The sequence below is a fragment of the Sphaeramia orbicularis genome, chromosome 4 (genome assembly GCF_902148855.1).
Source record: "Sphaeramia orbicularis chromosome 4, fSphaOr1.1, whole genome shotgun sequence".
Lineage (NCBI taxonomy): Eukaryota > Metazoa > Chordata > Actinopteri > Kurtiformes > Apogonidae > Sphaeramia > Sphaeramia orbicularis.
Genome location: NC_043960.1, coordinates 46,035,864 through 46,055,500, shown reverse-complemented (window position 1 = coordinate 46,055,500; position 19,637 = coordinate 46,035,864). Strand labels below are relative to the sequence as shown.

The following is a 19,637-nucleotide window of genomic DNA, read 5'->3' as shown; positions in this document are numbered from 1 at the left end:
GAGAGAGAGAGAGAAAGTGAAAGAGAGAGAGGGTTGTCTGCAAGACATCAAACTTTCCTTCTCAGATCAAAATTACCACCTTAGATGGGAATGAGAATTTTAATTAGAACTCGGGGCTATCTCATCTCGGAGTGTGTGTGGAGCTAAAAGACTAATTCCCACCACACACTCCCACCTCCTCCACCCCTACCTTCACAGGCCACTTTGTCCGTTATTTAATAGGCTCTTTGTTATCTATCTACTTGGGTTTGCCAGGTACTTAGAGCCCCTCCATTGGAATATTAGGTATTCTGATGAGGCAGGCAGCTGTGTTCTCCACACAGATGGCGTCTGCTGTAATCAGCATTCTCAAAAGAACAGCTCTCATATCTCCCCCAAACTTATCCTTTTTATGATTACAAAACACAGAGCCGCAAATTGTTATGAACATGATAGATATATTTACTGGCAGGATAAAATACAGTGGCGCCCAACAATTCAATCCCTTTCAGGTTGATTCGTATTGCTGAGTGCACTCTCTTAGATGAGGACATTTGGTAATAGGGACCATGAACAGCATTCAAATTTGCCCCCTGTAAATGGGATATTATGTGATAGAATTTCTAGAAATAGAGACCTTGTAGAAATGCTGCACAGCGTATTGAATGTGTGTGTCAGTGTGGTCAAGGACACAGCTGAACCTTAGGCTGGATGGGGGGTGGTTGATGAAAACAGTTGAGTATTAAGGGTTTACTATGTAGGATTTTCCTTTAAGAACAATGTACAGACTGTGTAATCCCTGTCGGTCATCATTTATGACACTGTGGGGGGTGGGATGTGGATGATCCGCACACAGTTATGACACAGAACATAGGCACCACTGGAAAAATATCAGGTAACACAGCACCTTCCCACAGACTCAGTGAAGTTATGTCACATAACATAACACACCCACCAAGAAACTTATTTTGATCAAATCTAAATAAATTGGATGGAGCCACCATGATGTCACCCTTTGGATTTTAAACTACCTTTTGAGACCTCAAGTTTCCATTATCGCCATCTTTACTTTTCAGAACCAGAAGTGACCATATTTGGACAAGTGGGTGGAGCTAGGGAAACATGAGGGGAACATGAGGGATGTTTTTTATGAATTACTAACAAAGTTGAACAATGAACTTTATGAAACATTTACTTTAAAAAATGTCAAAATCTCATATTTTTTGGGACTGTCCTAAAATACAGTTATTCTGGAATAACATTAAAGGAGAAATGAAGAGGATTTTGGAGAAAGACATTCCCATGGACCCTCAGGTGTTTTTATTAGATATGTTTCCAGATCACAGGTTCACTGAAGATGAATGTTATATTCTGCACATTCTTCTGATGACTGCAAGAAAAATGACCACTGGCAATTGGATGAAGCTTAACCCCCCCATGACTGACTGGTTACAAAAAATCAAACATGCGTATATGATGAAGTGCTTAACAGCCCAGTTAAAACTGAAACTCCCTACTTTTAAAAGGAGAAGGGCTTCGGTCATTTTTATTTTTTTTTGTCTTTTTCCATTGATGTAATCCAAGGTGGATATATATATATATATATATATATATATATATATATATATATATATATATATATACATACACATATATACACACACACACACACACACACACACACACATATATATATATATATATATATATATATATATATATATATATATATATATATATATATATATATATATATATATATGTATATATATATATATATGTTGGGGAAGCAAAATTTACAATGAACATTTACTTGTTTTTTCTCAGCAGGCACTACATCAATTGTTTTGAAACCAAACGTATATTGATGTCATAATCATACCTAACACTATTATCCATACCTTTTCAGAAACTTTTGCCCATATGAGTAATCAGGAAAGCAAACGTCAAAGAGTGTGTGATTTGCTGAATGCACTCGTCACACCAAAGGAGATTTCAAAAATAGTTGGAGTGTCCATAAAGACTGTTTATAATGTAAAGAAGAGAATAACTATGAGCAAAACTATAATGAGAAAGTCTGGAAGATACTATTAAAGAAGAATGGGAGAAGTTGTCACCCGAAGATTTGAGGAACACTTGCGCAAGTTTCAGGAAGCGTGTGAAGGCAGTTATTGAGAAAGAAGGAGGACACATAGAATAAAAAAAATTTCTATTATGTAAATTTTCTTGTGGCAAATAAATTTTCATGAGTTTCAATGAACTAATAGGTCATACACTGTCTTTCAATCCCTGCCTCAAAATATTGTACATTTTGCTTCCCCACCCTGTATATATATATATATATATATATATATATATATATATATATATATATATATATATATATATATATATATAATCATATCATATATATGATGATACATGTACATATAGGTTTCATCATAACCATAATATGCATGTCTAAATGTGGACAATGTAGGAGTATGTATGATAAGAAGGTACATTATTTATCTTTACACTGTAATACAGAGGAATGTACATTTATATGAATGGAAGATGTTACATGAAAGGCTGCATTTAGTTTTTGTTCCTCTTATTGTATGAGGAAATCTCATACATACATTTGTGTAAGGTGAAAGCTACTCTCAAGGCAGTCTTGTTCTGTACTGTTAATTTCCTGTCTTGTTGATAATGGCAATAAAGTAAAAAAAAAAAAATTCAAGGTGTCTTTAAGAATCTTTAACTCTAAAATCTAAAGTCTGTCTCATTTTTGGGGGCAAAAATTAGAAATGTATTGAGTTAGTATTTCTAAAGACAAGTTCAATTGAAGTCAGGGTTTGGAAGACAGCATTTAGTGACCACTGGTACTATTTGAGATCCTCTCACTTGTTCTATTGATACTTCCTCTTTTTATTCACTCTCTAAATTACACGTGCGGTTAGTGATGGGAATCGAGAACCAGTTCTTGTATTGAACCAGTTCCCAGTGGCTTGGTTCTTTAGAATTGTTAGTCTGTGTGCTCAACGATTCCGCCTATTGGTTCTGTGATGTCATCCCGTCAAATGCATCATCAGGTCATTCTGTATTTAGGTTCAGTTCACTCTAACGTATGATTGTATTTGACCAGTAAACACGACACTAGGGCTGTTTACAGCAGTTACAGAACTTCCATTATGACAAAGGGTTAAATACCCCCAACATGCACAAATGTTTAACCACAGCATCCAATTAAACTGAACCAAGGGAATGTCTCTGATTGGCTTCTTAGCAAAGGGGGCGTTTACTCTGGAGGTGGAGCCTACAGCAAGGCGTCCTCTGTTGCAGCCACTAAGATTAAACTCCTCTGGGTTCTATCGATCCTGTTAATGTTAGTGTCATTTCACTGTGTCAACCTGCTTTACTGATGTTTATGAATGATCTCCATGTCATATACGTTCATATATGTTTCCTCTCAGTTGGACTGAACTGCCATTAGCTGCTAACTACCATTAGCTGCCGTTAGCTAATTTGTTAATGACAGCTGAATGACTAATAAAAAAAAATGTGAATGCATTTCATTGAAAAATGAATCTTATACTTCCCAACTACATAAATAAAGGTGACCTCCACTGTTTATGTAGACATACAAGTGACAGGAAATACAACTGTAACCCATGTATATGTCACAGTAGAGATTGAAATCCAGAAGGATTCCTAATCCTACTAGGACAGATAGTAATTGTAGTTTGTCCTACTACAATTACTATCTGTCCTAGTAGGATTAGGAATCCTACTGGATTTCAATCTCTACTGTGACATATACAACAAATTGGGTTTCCGGTATGTGTCAGCTAGTGACATGGAACAGCACATTAATCTTAGATATTTGGAGATGTATTTAGCAGCAACAAATGCAAAGACATTATGCCATTTGAAATATAAAACAAATGTCATGCATACCACTTTCTAGTCAGAGCTAATTTGTAACCTCTGTCTGTTGTTAGACCTTTACTGTTAAAACAAAGCTCAAGAACCAAGTTAAACCAGTACAAAAACATGAAAAATAGAAAACATGTAAAGCAAGGATAAAACTGACATAAATACATTAAGTGGTTACACAAGACAGATAAGGACAGGAAACTACCAGTACAGTAGTATGTAAAAGTCAGTGTTCACAGGCTTGTTTCAGTTTCAGCCATTGTTTTGTTTGTGTGTTAAAAACCTTGAGCTCTGTCATAATTTTGATTTCAGGTGTTATAATGTATTCCAGACTTTGGAACCTATTACAGAGAAGCATGGCTGTCTGAATGTTGTTCTGGGTTTCACTGTTCTACACTTGCTACTTGTAACATTTGTAGTTCTAATTCCACCGTTTTGTTTCATTTACCAATTGGCAGGGTATTTTTGGAGCAAGGTTGTTCACTTGAAAATAAGTTTCAGAAATGAGAAGTCCACAAAACTATCAAAACTTAGTTGATGACATTTGTTGATAGTTTGACAGTGGGGCCATCTATCAGGATTCTGATCCAATACTTTCAGTACCTATTAATATAATGACCTAATGGATGCAGGTGTTGTTTGGTTTGCTTGGTCCCAAATGATTATACAGTACGATAAATGGAAAACTATCATGGCATGCATGAACTGCTGTGCTGCTTTATGGCATTTATATTGTCTAATCAGACTGAAGCAGTTTAAGCTGGTTTTGACAGTTTTGCACAGCCTCTTCACCTGCCGATCAAAAGTAAGTTGAGGATCAAAAATAACACCTAAAAATGTAAACTCATCTCAGTGTCATTATCATTTGCTCCAGAATCTTCTTTGGCTTCCACCTTAATTTCTTTGACAGTGTTTCTTCTGTCATCTGTGGAGTTTTTGCTGATGCATATACAATGTGTCGTCTGTATACATTTGTCATTGAGCTCCTTTGTAGGTGTTGGGTAAATCATTGACATTCAAACTAAAAAGTAAGGGGCCCAATATTGAACCTTGTGGAATTCCCATTCGGCAAGTCTGGACAGTTGACAGGGTAGAATTAGATCTAACCCATTGCACTCTATGCTCAAGACTGGATCAAAACCAAGTAATTTTCTCATCTGAGAAATTCTGTGTTTTGAGCTTATTTCAGTGAATTTTGCAGTTAACAGTATCAAATCCTTTTTTCAACTCTGAGAATACTGCCACAACCACATTTCCTTCATTTAGCAACTGTTTCTGTGAGGTAACAGTTCGTCAACTCTGTTGAGTACCCTGATCTGAACCCAAATTGTTTTGGGTGCGGTAGATGGTGGCTTTAATCAACAAGCTGTTATTGTTCTGTCATGAAGAAGAATTTTGAAAGCAAGGGTAAGATGGAAATTGGTCTATAATTGGAGACCAGGTTAGATGTTCCAGACTTGTGAATGGGAGTTAGAATGGACTCTTTCCAGGGTGTAGGAAATTCATTAGCTCTGATAGATGAGTCAACCGCATGTGTCAGTGGCACTAGAACAAGACAACTGTGTTTTTTTTTTTCATAAATAAGGCCAAAATTATCCTAGGCCTAAGAATGTCTTAAGTACGTTTTGATTTGATCCATTTCATGCTGATTTATCTCTTTAATATGAAAAGACAATGAGAGCTCCTTTGGTATCTCTCCTACATTAACTGGTTGGAAATTGGCTGCCAATTCCTCAACAAATTTGATGAAAAATGTATTAAATGTAATTAATTTCCACATCATCATTATCATCATCATCTGTGGTCAATTTTGCAATAGGTTTTTTTGGATTAGGAACTGAATTAGTCAAAATATTTAAATGTTCCCAGAGTGCTGAGCTTTTACCTTCGGAATCAGCAATTAGTTGCATAACGTAACGAGTTTCTGAAGTAGAAACTTTGTATTATTTATCAGCCCTTTAAAAATAATTGTGTCTGTGTGTTTTTGTCACTAGTGTTACTAACTGTAGTGACTGCTGCATAGTATGGCTTTAATACTAATAAAAACACCTTACTCTGTAAATGATCTGGCGCTTTAAGTGACGCACAATGTGAAAAATGGCAAGGCTTGCATTTTTGACTTGACTTTATCCAGAGGAAGATTATTCTCCTTTCATTTACACCTCCTAAGCAGAATGCATACATTGCCCTGTTGTAAATGGAAATAGGGTCTTGAGTGAATTTCATAGCTCATATGCATGATTTAAACAGGAAATCTCAGGAGCTTATAGTAATGCAAATTATTTTCTTTTTCCTTTGTTTATACTGTAAAATGTACTTCCACATTGTGGAAGGTGTTAATAAATAACTGTATGTCAGTGCAGAAAGCCTAAAAAGTTAAGGAGGCCTGTTTCAACAACAGCTTTTAAGTGCACTGTATTCTCAAATCACACCTTATTTATTGCATTTGCCAAAATGACAGTGGATAGGGCAGTGAGCATTGTCAGGTGTAGGCTGGGACCTTATCAGTGAAGCCGCTCAGTCTGTAATTAGTGCAATAATCACCTCTCTAATTCAACCAGAGCTCAGAATCTCATCAGCCCACTGCTCTTCTACCATCCTCTCTGTTCTTTCTGCTCAGTTTGTTTCCAAACTACTCCTGTCCATCCCCATCCCTCTCTAAATATCACTCTTTTGTTTTCTTTCACTCCATTTCGTCCCTTTCTTCTTCCCAACCCGACTTTTCTGTCCTTCACCCATGTGGATCTCAAGTCAAATGAGTGAATTTGTCTCATTAGTAGTGCATCGGGCCAACGTGCCCTGAGGGAGACCGAGCGATCGTAGCAGTGAACAGCTCAGCAGAGCTCTGAGGGGTCAATGAGCTGGTTAAGGAGTGATGTTTAATACTAAACTGGTATTCAGGGAGGGAGGGGGCCTTAGCATTTCTGTGGCTCATGCTAAGGGGACCAACCTGCGCTGTTACATATGTATGGGCAAGTGGTTCTGGCATTTAATCATGATGACTTTAGTTTAATGACACTTTTGCAAGGAAAGTTGGAAAAATAATTATCAGGGCAAATACAGAACTTTACAGAGTCAATAAACCAGAGAGACAGGACATTCAGATTTTCTTAGCTTAGCCTGTTCCCAGTAGGTCTGCATTTTTATGCAAACTGGCCACCATTTTACCCATATGATTCACTATACTGGAAAACTATGTGTCACCTAAACACACATATAACATTTTCTTCTCTGTTGAAAGCAAAGTGATGGTGATTTCAGTATCTCATGAAATGCCACATGCGACCTGAGACTGTTACCTCACTGTCCTCACTGGAACTGTTGCTGTCACTGTCTTGTAATATATTCAAAAATGACCAGAAATAGTCACTTGCCCGATAAAGGGTTAATAGAATCCTCATGCACCCTTGAAAACCTACCTAGATCAGCACATTATGGTGGTCTCTGGATGAACCACACCAGACTCATCTTCAGGCCTAGTGCAGTGATGCATTCTAAGAGTATTTACCATAATGGAAGCCTATAGCCAATACAAAGACTTGTTTTCAAATATCTGTCTGGTTTTGCCCAGTAGAGCTCAGTCATGTCATAGAGGTTTAGAAGCAAGATTCTACTGCTGATGAAAGCGTTACTTCTAACCTGCATCTAATTATATTATGCTTTGGTCACATGTCACTGAGCACCAATAGAATTACTTCACTGACGTCACTGAACATTCTCCTAATGGTTGGGATAGTTTTAGTTCAACAGAGGGGATTTTGTGGCTGTGATATGACTGATTTGTGATGTGTTTGGTGAGTTTGGTTATTTTTACCTGGGGGTTTGATAGTATATTTGGTCCATGGTTTCGGTTTAAGACAGACTGTAGAGCTGCTGTAAATGGGCTTCGCCTGTTGTGACACCTCAGACTGACTTGTCTCACTCATTGATCATTTTGTTAAAGTCAGATCTTGCCAGGTGGTGATGTCATTTTGTAGTGTATGGATAAGGGGTTAATGATCATCACAGAGGTCGTCTGTCATAGAACCAACTGTTTTCACAAAATATAGGAGTCACTTCTTACATAGAACGTCATTCAAACAGAAGAACCCCTGGTCTCCCTTCTAACACTCTATGTTTGCTGTGTCATCTTTAGTGTGATATTTAGTGACATCTACTGGTGGAGCTGCAGATTGCAAGGCTACACCTGAATGCTCCTAGGGAGGCCACATAAATAACAAGTTCATTGTGAGAGTCAGTGTTTTTTGTTAAGGGGATAAAAATGGTCCAAACTCATACATACAGTGGTAGATGACAGTAATGTGCCTTAATGCTGGCCACTGTATAACAACTGTAGAAACATTTAAATAGTGTAAACCCATCATCTCTGTAGATATTAAGAGCTCATTATAGAGCAATGATACAACAATTAGTCTTATTACTAAATGATGATACACTAATGAAAACCTAATCCTGAATATTGTAGCTTTATTTTAGTTTTCTGTTTGTTTGGGTTTTTTCTGCAGTTAAATCCCTCTTAATCTTACTCACAGATTCTTTAGGGCCATAGTTGATTGAATAAAGTGATTTTTGCTAAATGCTAATATCGAATTTTTTTTTTTTTTAGTTATTTAGGTTTTAAAGCCCACCCTACATTATCAGTGCCTTCATAGTGAGTAGTATAGTCCCATCATCCTTACTTGTGGCCCAGTGTCACAATTAAATTACATCTAGCAGTTTTGTAGAAAATCACAAGCACCCCTGATCAGGTTGTAAAATTAACACTCGCCAAGCGCCAACAGCAGGTGAAAAAATGATTTGGCGTGTAAAACAAAAATACTCACCTGCCAGTGGCCGATGGAAAAATTTGAATTGCATGTGAGTTTTTGTTTTCATACATTCGATCATTTGTGCCGGATTGTTCTAAGCAGGTTGCTGGCACAGACTCAGACATGTCTGACTCAGGCTGATGATGTGGTCATTACCTGAGTCAGGTTAGGCATCCGACCCTGTGTGGATCCAAGTTAATATTGACCAGTTTCCGCGACCCGCCTCAGACAGCCTCCACTGACCAGATGATTCAGGGCCAGTTCCTGCACAGCACATTTTTAGCTTTGAGGCCGGGAAGACGTCCTGTGGAGGGATTTTCCCCACCCTTCCTCTGTGGACTGCCTGCACCAGAACCGGCGCAAGCAAGACAGAGATGCTCCGTCTCCCACAGGGTTCCGTGAGATGGACCTCAGTGGTACCCGGTTCTGGTACTGGCGGTCCCACTCTGAAAACTTTATCTCATCCACTATTACTTGATAATGCAAAATTAAAATAAAATCGATCAAATCAATTTTTTTTACCCAACCCTAGTATTCATATAGCATTCTAGAAAAATGTCTCTGGTCTGAGGAGTTCATTTCATTTAGACTCAATCACAGCTGATGTTTTTTTTTCATTCTTTTCCCTTTTTCTGTGGGTTAAACGGAACGTTCTTGTTAAAGCTGTCAGACAGAAACTTGACTCAGTCAATTTCAAAGGTTGCACTTTTGAATATTTTTATTACATGATGATGCAGCAGTCACCTTGAAATGAAATGTCACCTAATAAAATAGCAATAATCTAATTTTATCTGTACAAAACTGTATTCTTTAAGTGACACTTAAGTTGGATTTTCATAATAAAAATGTATGGTGATTATTTTAAGTCAAATAAGGCATGATTTTTAAATTTGGCCTGTGAAAAATATTTTTGGACAGTAAATTTTTGGAGGTCACTAGCCGATGGTAATTTTACGCCCTGTCCCTGATATAATAATGAGTCAATATTGTATGTATGAATAGCTTTCTTCTTCTTCTTCTTTTTCTTCTTCTTCGTCTTTCTTTTTTACACTCTGTGCTGTCTTGCCATCCTGTTGTGTGTTTCTGTGTCCACATGTGTGCATACATGTGTATATATGTAGATGAAAGTGTGTTTGTTTTGGACAGAAATTCAGAGAAGTACAGCTGTCTATCTGTGTTTGAGTGCAACTGCCAAAACGAGGCCTGGGGACATGTTTTGTGTGAATGTTTGTGCCGTTCAGCCGCCGCCACGGGGCCACTTGGCATGGATCCTTTCTTGCACTGCTCTGTAATGTGATTTGTCCTGACTGATACCCCAAAATGCCCTGCTCTCCCCCTCAAACCTCTCATTAGCCCCACCCACCCCACTTCACCCCAACTTCCAATTTCCACACTAACCCAATTAGCATCTCGTCAATAATGCTCAGCATTTCATTTTGCTGCTTTAATTAACAAATTCAATTTGCTTGAAACTGCTGTGAAAACAAATTAAAAGCACAGCAAATTAAAAGCCCTCTGTTCCAGCGGATATAGCTAAGGTGATTACAGATGCATCAAACAACTGTTTTCTTGTTTGTTTTATCTCAGGAGAGAAAAAGAGACTCCTGAGAGCAGGGTAGACCTTGACTGAGGTGCCAGGGCAGGATAATATCTACAGTAGAGCTACAGGGCATAGACCTGGAAGGATGGAGGTGGTAAAGGGGGTCCATGGGTCCATGGGAGGACACTAGGGAGGACTTGTCAGATGAGGTCACTGGGGGATTTTAAAAACTTCACAGTGTGATGCTGAGGTTCCATTTTCTTCCTTACTCTTTTCAGTTGTATAAGGCGGTTTGACACAGTGGAGTTGACTCGCAGATTGGGAGAAGGACGTCCTTCTAAAACACAGAACTGTGTGGGCTCTATATATCTAGTTATAACACTGATGATCTTCCCCAGAAAACAAAATGTTTTAAATTTAAGGGGAGAAAAATGTTTCCGTATCCTAGTGTGGATAGTGCAGATGAGGTTATCACCATTGTACATTTGTGTCTTTTGGTTTCTGCAAAGGCTGTACATTGTCATCAATAGGTGATTTTCAGAGATATACCTGGAGATTGGAACCAAGTGGAGACCCTTAACCCCACCCTCCCCTACAGTGGATATACTGTCCTGTCCTGTAGAGCCATTGTTGGTTTGTCCACATTGACATTTTTTTTTCTGAGAAAGGTTTAATGTGTAAAATTTCATGTCATTTGCAGTAACGTTATAGATTGCAACTAACTAAATCCCCTTCCACCCTCACCTACAGTGACACCAGACAGCAGAGACCCTTGTAAGACTCTGTGTTTGTTCTATCCATTCTGGACTTTGTAATGAAGGGGATACTAAGTCTGACCAACACTCAAATAGAAGGTGATGATAATGCACCTATACAACAATGACAAAAACTATGACAACACAACACGGTGGACTCTCTGAACAGGAACCGAATGCTTATGGTGTGTCCTACTATAACAAAAACACAATTCACATTTCCTTGTGATTATTCACTGATGAAAACACAATTATAAATATTATATTCCACTTGTATCATTTTAATTCAGTTTCAGTTAGATTCTCCTAAATCTCACCCTAGCTTGTTTTTTGGGTTCTGCCATGGGTGTTCTCATTCTAATTTAAGTAGGTATGTAATTTGTTTATGCACATCCATAAACTGTCAATTCAATCTGTAAAACAATTCACCCACCCCCGCAGTAGCTGGTAAAAACCCAAATGGCAAAATCTAGAGCTAGTGTTTGGTTTGTCCATTTGAGCTTTTTTATTTAGGGGCCATTAAGTCTGGTCCACACTTAAGCATAATGTGACTGAAATGTACCTTATCATTAAATGTCAGCTGCTATCAATCAATCAATCAATCAATCAATCAATCAAATTGTATTTATATCGTGCAACATCATAATAAAAGCTATCTCATGACACTTTACATTTCAATGTATAGACACCAACAGAATCCTCCAGGAACAAACACTTGGTTCCTGTGGTGAGGAAAAAAAACTCCTTTTAACAGGCAGAAACCTGGACCAGATCCCAGTTCTTGGAGGATGGTTGTCTGCCTTGACCAGTTGAGGTTAAAGAGAGAGGGTTAAAGGAAGAGAGAGAGAGAGAGAGAGAGAGAGAGAGAGAGATTGGGGGAAGGGGGAAATAGGAGGGAGACACATGGATGCACAGCAAACTGAACTGCAATTATTTAAAACTGTGAAAGCTATTACTAGTATAACTACCAATAACTAGTACAAACACTATTGTTAATACTACTACTCCAAATACAAGTACTAACAGTGGATGTACTACTACTGCAGCTGTTAGTACCAGTAATAGAAACCTCTACCATCTATGCAACTATATAACAAACACTATCACAACTTTATGGATAAATGAGTGATGATGACGATGAAGGCAGGAGAGAAGCAGAACCACAGCAGCAGGTCCAGAGATGATCCAGGGAAAACCTGTGGGGACATTAAGCTCAGGCTCCAGGGGAAGAAGGAGAGTAAGTAATATATATTTGCTGGGGCGTGAATAGAGGAGAGAGGAAAGGAGGTCAGGGAGGAGTGTCAGTGTATCATGAAGAGTCTCCCAGTCTAAGCCTATAGCGGCATAACTAAGAGCAGCCTGAGCCGCCTTAACTATAACCATTATCCTTTATATAAAATGTATATAAAATGAAAAAAGAGGAAGTCTGTGTGGAGGTGACCAGATCCCTCTACTGACATTACTGGCTCATTCTACAATAAAGAAAACATATCTCTTACTTCTATGATTATATACTAGTAATAACATAATTCATAATGCTGGTATTCAAATTCCACAACTAAATCCTCGTAAATTCCCCAAAATCTCATGCACTGAACCCAAGTAATGTTGACTTGTGGACATGTCATTTGATGATGCTTAACTAAATGAACAGAATAATCGATTTGTTGATGACTCAATAATATAATAAATTCTATAATTGTCAGTTCAACTCCTTGGGAAAGACATGGTTGAAAATTCCCTGAACAGATAACAATAAAATTTGCACAAGCGTTCTTGTCTGGGTAAACATGCTCTACTGACTTCGGCTACTGGCTTTTGACAGTCAGTGGGTTGGTGGGTGGGTCAGATTCCCAGTAATCAGCAGGAAAGCAAAGACACATATTAGATCTCCTTCTGGCTGCTATCCATACTATGCTGGGTGATCCAAAAAAAGAAGCCCTGACACACACACACACACACACACACACACACACTCACTAATTAAACACGTGCAAGCCTGGTACCTGTGATGGTCAGTGCAGCTTTTTTTAGCTTCAATGTTAAACTGATTTTTAGGTTCCAAATTACTTGGCAGTGGCAGGGAGGGAAGGAAGACAAAATGTACAACACAACTTTGTACCTTCCTTCACTGTCCCACTCGGGGCTGTTTTATGAGTCCACATCACTCATGTGAATTTGTCCTTATCCAGCAGGTTTCCCTTTGAGCGTCATTCTGCTCTTTTTCGATTCTTAATTTTCATATGTCATTCTTTCTCCTTATCGCTCATCCTCTTCATTCCCTCATCCCACTTTAAGTCTAAGCTGTGATTAGAAGGTAGCAGACACCAAACACAGTATCCATCTGGTTGCTACGTCAACATCTGGAGAGGGCGTTGGCTGTTTTGACATAAGGAAGACAAAGACACACACACACATCGTTCATATCACACTTTAATTGTATGTGTGCATGTGTGTGTGTTTTTTTGTTTGTTTGTGTTTACTTGTATTGCATCTCCATCAAACTCTCTTTTGCCTCTGTTTTCGTCCTCCACTAGCAGCTAATTATTGTCCTGCTTAATTACCAGTAACACAACGGTCCAGCCCGCTTCAGCTTTAAAGAACTATTCAGCACTCTGTTCCGATACCTGATTGAACTCAGCTAAATGGAAAAGTTGCAGTGAGGAAAACGCTTTAGTCACACAACATTTTGTTTCATTTCTTTTCTAATATGTCTCTCACTGTCTGGTTACTTGAAGATAACAGACATTCGAATTTGTTTTTGGGGGGATATCATGGAAAATAAAAATAACAGGTTTTGAAATGGAAAAAGGCTGCAAGACACAAGAGAGGCGAAATGTTCCACGGCACACAAACACCCATATACACATCCAACACTCTTGTTGGATCCATAAAGGCAATAAACCAATAGGAACATACACGTCTCCTGACCTTCAGCTCCAATTAGGCCCTGAGGAGAGATGGGTGAACTTTTCAACCTTACGTCTTGTCTATTGATACTCCAGTAGGATTGTTCTGAAGACAAAAGAGACGGTCGAGTCAATATTCAAGTACACCAATGTGCAGAGGTACAAGTTTCAGTTTCAGTCACAAAACTTTGAAAGTTTGTTGACATATCTGAAAGGAGTTCTGAGGCCTGCACGGAAGAACCTATGTTTCATTTTCCATCTAAGCTGAAGAGCAAGTGAAATGTCTGTAAGCTTAATACTACTGATGGCCACTAGGGGCTAGGCCAGTGGTTCCCCAACTTTTTTGGCTTGTGACCCCATTTTAACATCACAAATTTCTGGTGACCCCAGACATTCAAAACGGAGAATTTTTTTTTTTTTTTTTGGTAAAGTCAATTTGTCTTTGATCATGTAATACTTTGCTATACTATGTTGCAAATAATCTTTAATTTTAGATGACATTTAGTCTATATAATGTGTATTATTATGGACTGAGGCAGAAAAGCCAGGTGTAGATTACTGCATAAAGTGAGAATTTTATTTTCCTTGGTCAGGATATGTACAGTCAGTCCAGCTTGTATTTACAAGGCTGACAATTAATACTGAACAAACAATAACTCAAACTATGAATTATGAAAGAGCTGCAGCATCTTAAACCGGCCACAATGAATATTTGAAAGATAAGCAGTACCACAGCGCTTCAGTTTCAGCTTCAGAGTTTGTCATGTCTTATGTATTGGGATTGTCTCTCTCAACTCACCATATATTTTTTATTAGTAAGTTTTTAATTTTTATCAATTACTAGAAATTTCAGGTGACTCCATTTGAATTCCAGGCGACCCCACATGGGGTCCCGACCCCAAGGTTGAAAAGCACTGGGCTAGACCCAACAACACCTGTTAACACAAGCAATACACTTCTTCAATACTTGAAGATTTTTTGTCCAGGATCTTTAAAGTATTGTTTCATTAATAAGAGTTTAGGTTTAATTAGAAGCTTTGATGTCTGCAGTGTCAGGTTTTGACATTGGCAGGTGTGATTGACAACTCACTGACCTGCTGAGGCAGACTTCTGGAGCTTCTATTTATTGAATAATTATAAATAAATAATTTTTTTTCTGACAGACATCTTGACTGTAGTTCTGGTTAAGTACACTAACAAGACCTTGTGCAAATGTTTCATGTTTTAGAGTAGACTATAACTTTAATATTCATCCCCAACAGCCAGTTATTCTTATAGTCAATGAATATTGAAAAAAAACAATTATAATATTTCCTATACAGTAAAACAAACCTGATGTCTTACGTAAAACTCTACACAATGCACAAAACACAGACTAACAACACATCACAGTTTGCAAATATTCAGTTGCTGCCAGCGATCACAGAAAAAAAGAAAATCAAATAAAATCACTTGCAGGCAAAGTCATGTTTGTTTAAAAAGCTGATAACTAAAGGAATAAAATATTCATTACGTCTACTTGTTGAACCTCTGGGAAGAAGAAACCTTTGGTGATAGCAGAACAAACGCAGGATTTAAAGATGTTGGTGAATTAGACAAGGTGACTTTGGTTTTTGGAGTGGCTACAATGTTGATTGGCTAGCATTTAGCCTTACCTCACCCATCACTCATTGTGCTCCTGCCCATTTGCCTAAATTTCTTACTCCAAAGAGCCAAAACACAAATTACTGGCTTCAAAACAGCAGTCCAAGAACGAATTTATGACATCATGGTTGTTCCTTGCACTTTATTGGGATTTCAACCCGTTTCAGCATAAAATTTCTTAGGTGAGTAAGTAAATGTATCCATTACTGTTGAAGCAGGGCATGCCTTGATCCCTGCTCAGTAATGCTGCAGGGCTGTCCTTTGCATGAGTTTTCCACTACCAGTGCATTGATTCAGTGTTCTCTGGTAAATACCAGGTCACTGTACCTTCACTCCATCAGGCATGGGTCAATCATAGACCAACGGGGAAATAATGACAGGACAAAGGCCTGTTTGTGAGTATTAGGGTGTGTATTTCAGTTGTGTGTTCAGGTATCAACCATGCTATCAGTGTCATCAAGTCATTGACTGGTCCCCAGTGCCTAGACACTGTCATCGATTCTGTGCCAGGTCAGAAAGGAAACCATCAGCTCAGTAGGGGTCTTATAGTAATGATGGATTGGATTTATATAGTGCATTTCAAGGCACTCAAAACACTTCACATGGGATCCATTATTCATTCACTCCACAGCCTAACCCTAGTCCTGGGGCAGACTGAGGGAAATGTGGCCAATCCACACCAACGGCCTCTCCAACCACCACCAAACATTTATAGACAAAGCCACAACCATCTCATATCAACAGTACGTTACCCACTAGTACTTACTTGTACACACTGGTGCATGTTAGCTAAGGGAAATATGACATCTGTGAAACCTAAAACTATACTGAAGATAGAACACTTTTAAAACAGCGACACAAAACTGAACCATGTCCTCTATGAGAAAATGCCAATAACCACTAAAATTTTACTTGGTGAGTTATACTGTAGTGATACAAATTGGTATTACAGTAGAGAAAGGACAATCTTGACTGGAACTTCAGTACATATATCTGTACTACAATGCATTGGCATCTTGTGCACTAAGTCAAAACTGCTCCTTCACTGATCATTTTTGGTCATTAAAAAAAAAAAAAAGTTGAATATTATTAATAGTTCCTTTAAACTGTGAAAAGAGACAAGTGGAGAGAAAGAAAGGAGGGTCCACACATACACCTAAGCTGCTCTTTAATTGGTCCTCATGAATATTTAATAAAATAAAAATGGAATCAGAAAATGTTTTTTCTACCTTGTATGTGCAGAGCAGTGGCGTGCAGTGGTATAGGGTGAGTCCATGCATGTGATAGTATGACCATCAGCGTACTTTATATGTCACCAAACACTTGCATATTCATGTGTGAGCACCAGCTACATGAATTATCTGTACATGGCTGCTGCTGTGCACGTCATCAAATTAGAACACTGGCTGACATGAGAGCGGCATTGGGTCGATGTGGGCGGTGGCTGCAGACCACGGATGCAGGCAGGTGGATGTCGCTGTTCAGTCCCTCCGCTCATGACGAAGCTGCTCTCCACTCTCAGAAGGAATGAATCTTTTATTCGACTTGTTGTATTTTTAACCAGGGGCTGCTGGTCACGCAACAAAGACTTGCTCCTCATCCCCTCTGCCCCCCCCCAATCATCTCAGCATCACAACACATTTTACTTCTCACACATCCATTCTCATTTCTTTTGGAAAATGGCTATTTTTTTATTCTATTTTTTTTTTCTGCCAGCAAATTTTAAAGGTTTTCTTAGTAAGTCCAGGAAACATGTCTGCAGTCACTGAACATCTACATTAAGTTTGTAGTTAAAGGTAATTGTTGTATTTCAGTGTACATATATCAGCCTTGCACTGTGTAATTTGATGTTATTTCCAAGGAGCCGTATACCCAGTGCAGCTGTATCCCTCTGATAGTAGTGGGCCAGACAGCCACACCCAAACGTAACCTAAAAACTCATCCCATTAGCTCATTCTTACCTCATCTCCTCTAAGGGACAATGACGACGACCAAGGGAAGATGCAGTGAGACACAAAGACATGAAAATACAGCAGATTCCCCTTTTAGCTTTAAGATCAGTTCATGTATTATGTGTGTGTCACTGTGAGGACAGAAAATGTAGAGCTTCCTCTACAAAGGTAAGACTTAGTCTGGGGTTTTGAATCCAGTTGTGATTTTTAAGGTGAGGGCAAGAGGCAGAGGAGTGTATTTTGTCTATTAGCAACAGTAGTTATTGAGATGCAACTAATGATTCTTTTCAGTGTTGCTCTTCATTAATTGCCTGGTCTATGCAGATGATGACAAACGGTCAGTATTTTTCAAAGCCCAAGTTGACAAATGTTTTGTTTGATCCACAACCCAAAGTTATCAAATTTTCTGTCATAGAAGGGGAATTAAACCAGGAAACATTGAAGTTTAATAAGCTCCAGTCAGAAAATATTAAAAAACAACTCAAAAGTACAATATGGTAAGTTTTGGTGAAGACTTTGGTCCTCTTGTAAGGCAAGGCTGCTTGGTTCTTTGAGGTATTTTCTCAACACTCTCCAAAGGACTGTTACTGTATTCTTTAAAATTTAAATGGATATAGGAGGATCTAATTGCAGAAATATTTTCAATACTGTATAATCATGAGAAAATAAGGACTGTATTCCACTCCACTGTACTATCACTCAATGCCACAACAATTCGTTTTCACTTCTGCTGGCGGCGGTCCGCACCGCTCCATACCTCCATAGTATTGTAAGTAGGATGGAACCTTGCCCAGCCCTGGGTAGTCGTCATAAATATGTCAGTAGTTTTTGTCTAACTCACACAGTCGCTCTTTGAACAGATCCTCTGCCTCCACGGTTCCTGGTGGTATTCTCCATCTGGGTATGCATCTGCCAGTACCTGGAAAACGAAATGGAATGTATACAGAGGACGGACAGAACGCTCCGTCCGTATCTGTCTGTGTCTTTAACATTACCTGCAGTCAGCGTTACTTTTATCACTGTCATTTATTTTGAAAAATCTCCACACTCTTCACACTCCCCACACATGATTCCACCACCGCGTACCTGCTGCACTGAACTGTGAATGTCACACGGCCGTAAGTGGTATCAGTGCATTTATATCGAATTACTTTTACGAGTACGACTACAAGTATACAAACTGAGTATCGGAGCCGATGCCCAATACTAGTATCGGATCGGTGCATCCCTAGTTTAAACAAATACAGACAAAAAGTTTCCAGAGTAGTCATGGGGTCAGATAGACTTAAAGCGTTTTCACACAGCGTACCGGGGTCCATACCGTGCTTGTGTTCACACTTTTCCCACAGATGTTGCGTTCACATGTGCGTACTGCGGCCCGTGCCCAAGTACGAATGGTTGTTACGGGGCCAAAACAGTAGGTGGCGGTGTGGAAGAAATTCTGTCACTGTCCTACAAATGCAGAAGTCAGAAGAAGACAAACCCTTACATGTCTGTTAACCTGTTTAGGCTAAAGAGAAGCAGAGTGACCTTCGTTGTCCCTGATATATCACTGAGTGGTTCAGTTGATAAACACGAGCCCATGCCGCGCAGACCCGGGGCTTTTTCAGGAGACAGCAGGAGCGCTGTCTATGGTCTCATGGTGATTAACCCACTTCCGTTGTCGGAATGGTGATTAGGTCACTTCCGGACTCGGGCATGGATCACATTCACACGACAACGTACCGTGCTGGAGTATGGGCAATCCATACCCAGGACTGCCTTCTCAACTGGACTCAGGCAGGGTACTCGAGCACAGAGCGGTTGCATTCACATGGATAAAATAAAGTGGACTTGGGGGTCCAGTGTACTTGGATACGGACTCGAGTACGCTGTGTGAAAACACCCCTAGAAATTAGAATTTTGGAAAGAAATTATGTTGGTGTGACGAGATTTTAACTAGTCCTTACTTTGGTTTGAGGACTTTTAGGGTCAGAATTCAGTTAAGTTTGGGATAAACTTTAGTTAATGTATTAACACAATTATCATCATTAAAAATATAAGAAGACACAGCTTTGTATGTACATGCTTCTACAATGAGTCACACAGATGTGATTGTAAATTGGTGTTTAAATGAGATGACTCAGCTGATG

General features: G+C 38.9%; 1 protein-coding gene across 1 annotated transcript in view; it reads left to right on the top strand.

Moving 5' to 3' along the window:
• agbl4 (AGBL carboxypeptidase 4) overlaps positions 1-19,637 on the top strand; it is a 460,789-nt gene that overhangs the window by 286,748 nt on the left and 154,404 nt on the right. The gene's annotated exons all lie outside the window — the stretch shown is intronic.